Raw genomic sequence first — 9,976 nt, 5'->3', positions numbered from 1 at the left:
GATAGAGTGCTGTCAAGGATGACACCCAGACTCTTGACCTGAGGGGATGGGAAAACAATGGAGGGGCCAACAGGAATGGGAAAACTGCCAACTTTGGATTGTATTGATTTTGTACTGAAAAGAATAACTTCTGTTTTGTCGCTGTTAAGCCTCATGAAATTATTAGAAAACCAGTCATTGATTTCAGATAGACAGGAGGTGACGGAGGTGGGAGGGAGTGATATGCTGGGTTTGCAGGAGAACTAGAGCTGGGTGTCATCCGCGAAGCAATGGAAAGCGATATTGAATTTTCGGAAAATTCTGCCAAGGGGAAGGAGGTATATGATAAATAATAGGGGGGCCAGGACCGAGCCTTGGGGCAAACCTGAGGTGACTGGGAGGGACTTTGATGAGAAATATTTAAGCTGGATGAACTGAGTGCGGTCTTTGAAGTATGAATGGAACCAGTTTATAATAATTTGCCCTTTATTAGTCCCACAATGGGGAAATTCGAGATTCGAACCCAGGCCTCCTGGGGAGACTGGGTCCTGAACGCGGCGCCTTAGACCACTCGGCCATCCTGGCCAGTTGAGGGCGGTGTGGGTGATGCCGATGGAAGAAAGTCTTTTGAGAAGGATGGTGTGTGAGATGGTGTCAAAGGCCGCAGTCAGGTTAAGAAGGATGACAATGGAGAATGAATCTGAGTCAGCTGCAATGAGGAGAGCAGAGGTGACCTTGAGTAGAGTTGATTCAGTGCTGTGAAGTGCACGGAAACCGGACTGAAAGGGTTATTGCAGGTGAGATGAGAGTGGAGTTGAGTGGCGACTACATTATCTAGGACTTTTGAAATGAATGGTAGGTAGGAAATAGGGCGGAGGTTCAGGAAATAGTACTGAGCGGCTTTTTCTTAATCTCATGAGAAAATGTACTTGGGCAAGCACAGTCGAAAAGAGTCGTGCGTTATCTCAGCCCAGCCTCACATTCTTCCCCCGGCACGGGTCTACGTCCAAGGGAAGGTCCTCTCCAGATTAATCATTGTCTGGATGGTTGATTCCCAGCTGGTCCCCAAGACTGGTATTCCACGGCTGGCCTTCTCCGGCGGGCAGTCTCTCCGTCTCTTCTGCTGGTATTCCCCTGTAATCTTGTCAGTGTGCATGTATGTGTGCTCCAAAATCAAATTATGTCTTTCAGAATGTGTTTTTGCAATGGCGTCCCCTTGAACCCTCCAATCAATCAATCAAATTTTATTTATAAGAGCACTTTTCATACATAAAATGCGGCTCAAAGTGCTGTACAATAAAAACATCCAAATTACAACGAAAAACTAAAACCCATTCCACCCACTCAACATAAACACAAGACACATCCACATACACGCCTGAACTCGCACACACACAGAACACTCGCATTCACACAACTTAATAAACCATCTTAGTAGAAAGACAGGGTAAGGCACAGAGAAACCATATGAGAAAATGTACCCAGGGTAGGTCATCCGCGCTGAGAGGGATGACGGCTCACGCCCACAGGGAGCTGCGCCAACACACAGACCCCTAGCCCAGACTGACCGGGGTAGACCCTACACATAGTGCAGAGGGCCCCGGTCCGCCGGGCCTAAGGAGCCTCCGGGATGAAGCCCCCTGTGAGAAGGCCAGCCACACCTCCCAGCGCGGAGGCCCCCCTTGAGGAAACACTGGAGCTAAAATATATAAAAGAAAATGATAATGCTAAACAAAAAAGAAGCTAAAAATTAAAGGACAATAATATAAAAAGACGAAGCTAAAATATATAAGAAAAATTATGATACTAAAAGACAGAGAAGAAGCTAAAAATTAAAAGACAATAATATAAAACGACGCAGCTAAAATATATAAGAAAAATGATGATACTAAAAGACAAAGAAGCTAAAAAAAATTAAAGACAATGATAATATATAAAATGACAATCCTGAATTAAAAGACTAAGATAAATTATTTAAAAGCCAAACAAAAAAGGTGAGTCTTGAGCAGGGGTGGGCAATTATTTTTTCCATGGGGCCACATAAGAAACATTAAATATTGTGGAGGGCCGGGCCAAAAGGCTGAACTCAATTCTGCATAATATTAATTGTATTTCTTTTTTAAAAAGCAGTAAATAGCACTGTTTTGACAAGCTGGCATTAAAGTTAAGCAATGAAACTAAATACCAAATAAACTGAAAAAATGAGGTTGCCTTACAAAAATGTATTCATTCAAATTTCTCAACACAATGGTAGACATAATATTAACATTTTTTACTATTTGTGACTCATATTAGTAAACATATTCTGTCACATTCACTTCAAAACACATTTTGAGTTCCATATACTGTTGGATAGTTGTGTAAAGGTTCTGAGCATTTTAAAGACATCACAATATTGTCTTTTTGCACCAAACATTAAGCAAGATACAACATATTGACTGTCACTGAACTGTGATTTTGAGAAAAAGTGTCCCAGTTCATTGTTATCTGGTGCCGTTTTTATATTTCTCTGCATGTTTCGTCTGGTAATGCCGACTCAAATTGTAGTCCTTCAACACGGCGATCTGCTCCCCGCAAACTAAACACACAGCTTTACCTCTAACTTCAGTAAATAAATACTTCGCTGTCCAATTTTTGTTGAAAATTCTACATTCGGCATCTACCTTTCTTTTTGTAGCCTGAGCGGACATTTTTGAGGACGAACGTTGTCTTGTTGTGATTCAATCGCGCGCATGTCTTGATAAACGCATTACGTCATTATGTGCGACGCACATTGTGCGGGAATAAAAAAAAAAAACAATTTCAGAATAAAAGCAGTGCAGCTTTCGCCCATGAATGAGGTGAAATTAAAAAGTATGTTTATTTTGAAATTTCCAATTAACCTTACACTCGCGGTCAGAGTCAACCAAAGGTATGTGGCCCGGGCCATACAATGCCCAGGTCTGTCATACGGGCCAGTCAGTGCCACCCGGCGGGCCGGATGTGGCCCGCGGGCCGTGCAATGCCCAGGTCTGGTCTTGAGCCTCCTTTTAAAAATATCAACAGTCTCTGCGGACCTGATGTCCTCCGGCAGGCTATTCCATAGACGAGGACCAGAATGGCTGAATGCAGCCTCGCCATGTGTTCCAGTCCTCACCCGAGGAATAATTAACAGGCCGGTGCCAGAGGACCTCAGGGTCCGCGAGGATGGCCCAAGACCGTTAAGGCATTTAAAAACTAATTGAAGAACCTTAAAATCAATCCTGAAACACACGGGGAGCCAATGCAGCGATTTTAAAACTAAATCCAGTGCCCAATTTGGTATGTTTGCATCTCTATGTCCTATGTGGAGAATGTGCTTTGTCATATTTGTCCATGAAGTGCTGTCTGGCTTGTCATCAGTTTGTAATGTGCAGACTGAATATGTATGATGTGAATGTGAGTGTAGGTCATGAAAATACTATGTTCACACATTTATAAACTAAGTAATATAACTTTAGCATGTGAAAATAATATCATAAATCAGTAAAGACCATGACTACAATCAGTCATTCCTATGCGTAGTAGAATTAGAATTAGAATTAGAAATCCCTTTATTGTCATTGTACTCAAGTGTGCAACGAGATTAGAAGGCTCCCCTCTCCAGTGCAATACAACAATAAGACAGACAAATATATAAATTAGATTAATAAATAAGAGAGTGCAATGGAATTTAGTACAGAATAGGGTATATAAAAACACATCACGATGCTGTTCTGCAAGGTAAGGGTGTTCTCGTGTGTGTGTGAGAGTTCAGAATGGAGATGGCTCTCGGAAAGCAACTGTTTCTCAGTCTATTGGTCCTCGATTTGATGCATCTGTAGCGCCTGCCAGAGGGCAACAGGTCGAACAGGTGTGAGTTTGGGTGGGTATTGTCTTTGACGATGTTGAGATCCCTTCTGAGGCACCGGGCGGTGTAGATGTCCGACAGTGAGGGGAGAGGGCAGCCAATAATCCTTTGCGCTGTTTTGACTGTCCTCTGGAGCCTCACTCTGTCGGCCTCAGTGCAGCCGCTGTACCAGGTGGAGACACAGTACGTCAACAGGCTCTCAATGGACGAGTGGTAGAAGGCTAGCAGCAGCTTCCTGTCCAGGTTGAATTTCCTGAGGACTCTCAGGAAGTGCAGACGCTGGTGGACCTTCTTTACCACTGCTGTGGTGTTGTGAGTCCAAGAAAGGTCGTCGGAGATCTGTACTCCCAGGAACTTGAACGTGTGGACCCTCTCCACACACACGCCTTCGATGCAGAGGGGGGGCGGCACCGTCTTGTTCCTCCTGAAGTCGACGACAATCTCCTTTGTTTTTGCAGTGTTAAGGTGCAGTCTGTTGTCCTTGCACCAAGCTGTCAGTCTCTTTACCTCCTCTCTGTAGGCTGTCTGGTCACCTTCCGAGATCAGACCGACCACTGTCGCGTCGTCAGCAAACTTGACGATGGTGTTGTTGCCATGGGCCGGGCTGTAGTCGTAGGTGTAGAGGGCGTATAGGAGAGGGCTCAGCACGCATCCTTGAGGGGAACCGGTGCTCAGCATGCAGGTGGAGGACGTGTAGGGGCCGAGCAACACAGTCTGGGGTCTGTTGGTCAGAAAGTCCTTAATCCAGATGCGTGTGAGGGCAGGGAGGCCGAGAATGTCAAGTTTGGCGACGTGGATGTCTGGGATGATTGTGTTGAATGCCAAGCTGTAGTCCACAAAGAGCATCCTTGCATAGCTCTGCTGTTGTTCCAGGTGGCCCAGCACAACATGCAGAGCAGTGTTGATGGCGTCCTCAGTGGATCTGTTAGCCCAGTATGCAAACTGGTAGGGGTCCAGAGTGGGAGGAAGGCAGTCCCTGATGTGCTGGAGAACCAGCCTCTCGAAGCACTTCATGATGACTGGTGTGAGAGCAACAGGACGGTAGTCATTCAGGTGGACGGCTGGTGACTTTTTGGGGACAGGAATAATGATGGAAGTTTTCAAGCAGGAGGGGATGACTGCTTGAGCCAGGGAGCGGTTGAAGATCCTGCAGAATACATGTGACAGTTGGTGGGCACATGTTTTGAGGACCTTGCCTGGTATTCCGTCGGGTCCAGTAGCTTTCCTGGGGTTAACAGCCAGGAGCGCGCGCCTCACATCGTGTTCCTCTACGGTGAGTGGGGGGGAGTTGGAGCATGAAGTGCGGGGGTGTGACGGTTGGGGCGAGTCAAAGCGAGCAAAGAAGCAGTTAAGCTCCTCTGCCAGCGATGCACTCGGGTCTGCAGAGGTCGTGCTGCTGCCACGGAAGTTGGTGATGCTCCGTAGACCCTGCCACACCTCCCGTGGTCTGTTACTGGCAAGGTGGGCCTCCAGCCTCCCCTTGTAGGTTGCCTTGGCTAGCTTGATGCCTTTGCTCAGGTCAGCACGAGCCACCCTGTACTGGGCTTTGTCGCCTGACCTGAAGGCAGCGTCACGGGCCTTGAGGAGAGAGCGAACCCTGCTGGACATCCAGGGCTTCGCATTTGGGAAGGTCCGTATAGTCCTGTGTAGGGACACAGTTTCCATGCAGAACTTGATGTAGTCCACTACACAATGTGTGTAGACATCAAGGTCCTGATGATCAAAGAGGCCCCAGTTTGTGTCTTGAAAGCAGTCCTGTAATTCACTCATGGCGCCGTCACGCCAGGTTTTCACAGTCTTTGTGGTGGGCCTGAATCTGCGCCTGAGAGGGATGTATGCAGGTGCGAGCTGCAAGGACAGGTGGTCTGACTGGCCGAGGGGGGCGAGTGGGAGGGCCCTGTATGCGTGTTTGATGTTCGAGTACACATGGTCGAGAGTGTTGTCTCCCCTCGTTGGGCACTTGACATGCTGGTGAAACTCTGGGAGTACAGTCTTTAAATTGGCCTTATTAAAGTCTCCCGCTACTACGTGAACGCCATCAGGGTGGGCCCGCTGATGTTTATTGATGACGCACGCGAGTAGCGAGAGCGCCGTGCTAGTGCTAGCGTCGGGAGGGATGTAAACAGCTGTGACAATCACGACCGTTAGCTCCCTCGGGAGAAAATAAGGCCGGCATTTAACGGACATGAACTCGATGTCGGGGGAAGAGTGCTTCTCGACGATCGTGCTATCGCCGCACCAGTTCTCATGCACGTAAACACAGAGCCACCCCGCCCCGTCTCTTACCGGTGTCCCTTGTCCGATCCGCGCGATGTAGCGAGCGCCCGGCCAGCTGGATGCTAGCATCGGGGACGTCTGCGTGCAGCCAGGATTCCGTGACGACGATCACACTGCTGTCTCGCACATAGCGGTTTCCCAGGATTTGTAATCCCAGGTCGTCGATTTTGTGGACCACGGATCTGGCGTTGGTGAGGTACAGACTCGGCAGTGGTTGCCTATGGGGCTGCCGTCGCAGCCGTTGCAAGACACCGGACCTGCAGCCCCGCTTCTGCTTCCTCTCTCTGCGTCGCCTGCGCCGCCTCCCGGTCCCGATGACAAGCCACGGTGAGCCGGGCAGCCTCGCCAGTTCGTCCGGAATTTTGCGATCATAGCATATTCAGTAAATATAAACCTGCTAAATTAAATAATTGACATTCTGTCCCATAAATGTTTAAAATGCCGGTAATTGCCATACAATCCTTCAAGGGTCGACGAGCGATGTTCGGGAGGAGGAGCAGTGGTGGTGGTGCGTTTCCCTCGGGCATGTGTCGGTAAATCCAGCGGAGTTCAGCGGCAGTGGATTGAAGTTGTCCTGACACAGGTTGATGACATGACAGGAACAGGCAGAAGTGCGAGAAGCAGACTGGCCTGCGGGTCCACATGGCAGACAGGTGCTAACTTTGATAGGTAAGCTAAACTTTAGCCACAGTAGACGCGTCAGCGACTATGCAATCGGTGGGTGGCATTCATGAGAATCGGGATCGCTCAACATACAGATAATAATAAATAAAATCACTGTAACTGGAGGGATTGTAAACTGCTAAAGCAGGTACAACAAGCGGATCCAAAAAATTTCTGAGAGTTACCGGTGAGCAGTGGCAGCCAAACGTGCCAGCGTCCACTCAACCGGGAGTTGATTCAATATTCACAATATTTTATTATTTTGTCGTACAGTTGTTTAAAAATGGCTCGCTATCGCCCCCTAGAAAAAAAAAACAACAAAAAAAAACAGCCCCATATCTCTGTTTCACCAAACTGAAAATTTGATGAAGTGTGTACAAAGCCAAGACCTAATAAAAAGTCTCATGGAGCCGTATGCTAAATTGAACAGGAAGTCGGCCATTCTAAATTTATCAGAATCCGAAATCCTTTTATTGTCATTGTACAGTGTGCAACAAGATTAGGGAGCTCCCCTCTCCAGTGCAATACAACAATAATTTAATCAAATATATAAATTAGATAAATAAGAGAATAAATATTGTGATGGAAAATAGTATGAAATTGGAGAAATACAACACAATACGTCGCTGTTCAGCAAGGTAAGGGTGGTCGTGTGTGTGTGCATGTGTGTGAGAGTTCAGAATGGTGATGGCTCTCGGAAAGAAAATGTTTTTCAGTCTATTAGTCTTTGATTTGATGCACCTGTAGTGCCTGCCAACAAATTTACTTCAAACATTGACGAGGCTTTGAAAACAAAAGCTGCTCTAACTTTAACTACAAGCAAATTCCTCTTGAAGATTCCTCACGTTATTTCTCGGAAATATTTCACATTTCCAACGTGCCAGTACCCCAACGTTGTCCGGGTGGCGAGGGCCCTTTATAGCTGCTCGCAGCTCTAGTTTTTAATTAATTTTTTTAAATCAATGGTGATGACAGTGAAATATGTCTTGTCTGGTATCATGATAGCTGGAGGATATTTTGTCATGATATTTTAGTCAGGCCTGATAACAGTGATGTATGCTGATTTAAGGCTACTTTTATTTTGAAATGCCGTATCACATTTTGGTGGGACCGCATTTGATGGACAACTGGGGTTGTCTAGTGTCCCCCAAAATGGGTCTGATATCACGATAGCTCGAGGGTATTTTGAAATGATTATTTTAAAATCAGTGTTGATGACAATGAAATGTGCATATTTCAGGTGGGTTTTTTTTTTATTGTGAAATTACACATCAGATTTTGATGGGACCATTTTTGATGAACAGCTGGGGTCGTCTAGTGTCCAACAAAACTAGTCTGGTATTACGACAGCTCCAGCTCTTTTATTTTAAAATGCCTCCTTACATTTTGATGGGACTACTTTTGGTGGAAAGCTGTGTTGTCTTGTGTCCTCCAAACCTGGTTTGGTATTACCATAGCTAGAGGATATTTTTTAATGAAATTTTAAAGTCAGGCATGATGACAGTGAAATGTGCAGATTTCAGGCAACTTTTAGTTTGAAATTACAAATTAGATTTCGATGGGACCACTTTTTATGGACAGCTGGGGTAGTCTCGTGTCCCACAAAACTGGTCTGGTATCACGATAGCTCGAGCTATTTTTTTTTTAACTCAGTGGTGATGACCGTGAAATAAGCGAATTTCAGGCTACTTTTATTTTGAAGTGCCACATCACATTTTGATGTGACCACTTTTGGTGGACAGCTGGTGTGGTCTAGTATCCCCAATCCTGGTTTGGTATCACGATAGTTTGAGGATATTTTTTAAAGATTTTTCTTTTAAATCAGTGTTGATCACAGTGCATATTTCAGGTGATTTTTTTATTTTTAAATGCCACATCAAATTTTGAAGTGACCACTTTTTGTGGACAACTGGGGTGGTCTGGTGTCCCGCAGAACTTGTCTGGTATCACGATAGCTTGAGGATTTTGTAATGATTTTAATTTTTTTAATCATTGGTGACGACAGACAAATAAGCAAATTTTCACGCTTTTATTTTTAAATATCCCATCAGATTTTGATGGGACCACATTTGTTTTTACGGTTCCGTCACCACGCGAGTGGCTACCTGCTAAAGCAGCACGGCTCACTATTTGAGCCTTTTTCGCGTGTTTTTTCCTTTACCCAGTTTTATTTATTTTACCTCATCGCAGCAATGGACATCCAAATTGCGGTGGTTTTATTGCTGCTGGGGGCTGTTTTTTGCGTGATCGTGTCCGGAGATGTCACTGGGAGCTACGGATCAATCGTTTACACAAGAGATCAGCTGTTAGCACTTCGTGCTAACCCCGTGCCGACTCCCGGAGCGAGACCCGATATCCCCCACGAGTTGAGGAGGAAGAGACGGGGGATGTCGCGCGGGGGCGAAACGCCAGGCAAAGAGGAGGCGTGACCACCCCGTCCTCCTGTCCGTTTTTATGGGAAATGTTAGATACCTTCCCAAGAAAATGGACGCGGCACGAGAGGAACTTCCAATGAGCTAGCTTGCTGATGTTCACGGATTCATGGCTAACAGACCTAACGCCGGACACCGTCGTGGAATTTGACGGCTTCCAAATACTACTTGCGGACAGGACACTGGAAAGCGGTAAGAGGAAAGAGGAGGGCTGGCTGTGTTTGTTAATGATAGATAGTGTAACCCTAGGCACATCACAGCTAAGGAGCAACTTTCCAGTCGGGACAATGAGCTGCTAGCTGTTAGCATGCGTCCATACTTGACAAGCATCGCGAGTTAACAAGGACGTGCACGTAACAGGTGCGTGAGTAAACTGCTTAAAACTTTGATCGTCATTCAGCTGACCTACAAATTGAGACGCTACAGTCAGTTTGACGTTTTTGTTTGCTTGATTGTGGATTGACATGGAGGAACAAGACAGTGGAAAGCGGACATTAAAAATGACGGAGAAAAGCTGTAGAAGATCACAAGCCTAAACGGATGCAGGCACGCAGGTGCAAATTTGCTCAATTGACCTCCATGCAACGTCAAATTGAACAATTGATGGAGGATGATGCAAATGTTGACGCTGTAAAAAACTGAGCTTTGTGTTTGCTTTAGCGGCATGGAGCAAGAATTTGTGGACCTCAATTCCGGTGTGCAAAATTTAAAGACTGAAGAGGATTTTGTCGATGACCAAAATAACTGGTTTGATCCA

The sequence above is a fragment of the Idiotropiscis lumnitzeri genome, unplaced genomic scaffold (assembly GCF_059441095.1).
Source record: "Idiotropiscis lumnitzeri isolate Australia: NSW breed Sydney's pygmy pipehorse unplaced genomic scaffold, RoL_Ilum_1.0 HiC_scaffold_32, whole genome shotgun sequence".
Taxonomy (NCBI): Eukaryota; Metazoa; Chordata; class Actinopteri; order Syngnathiformes; family Syngnathidae; genus Idiotropiscis; species Idiotropiscis lumnitzeri.
The sequence above is the reverse complement of the archived record's forward strand: the minus strand, read 5'-3'. Positions refer to the sequence as shown.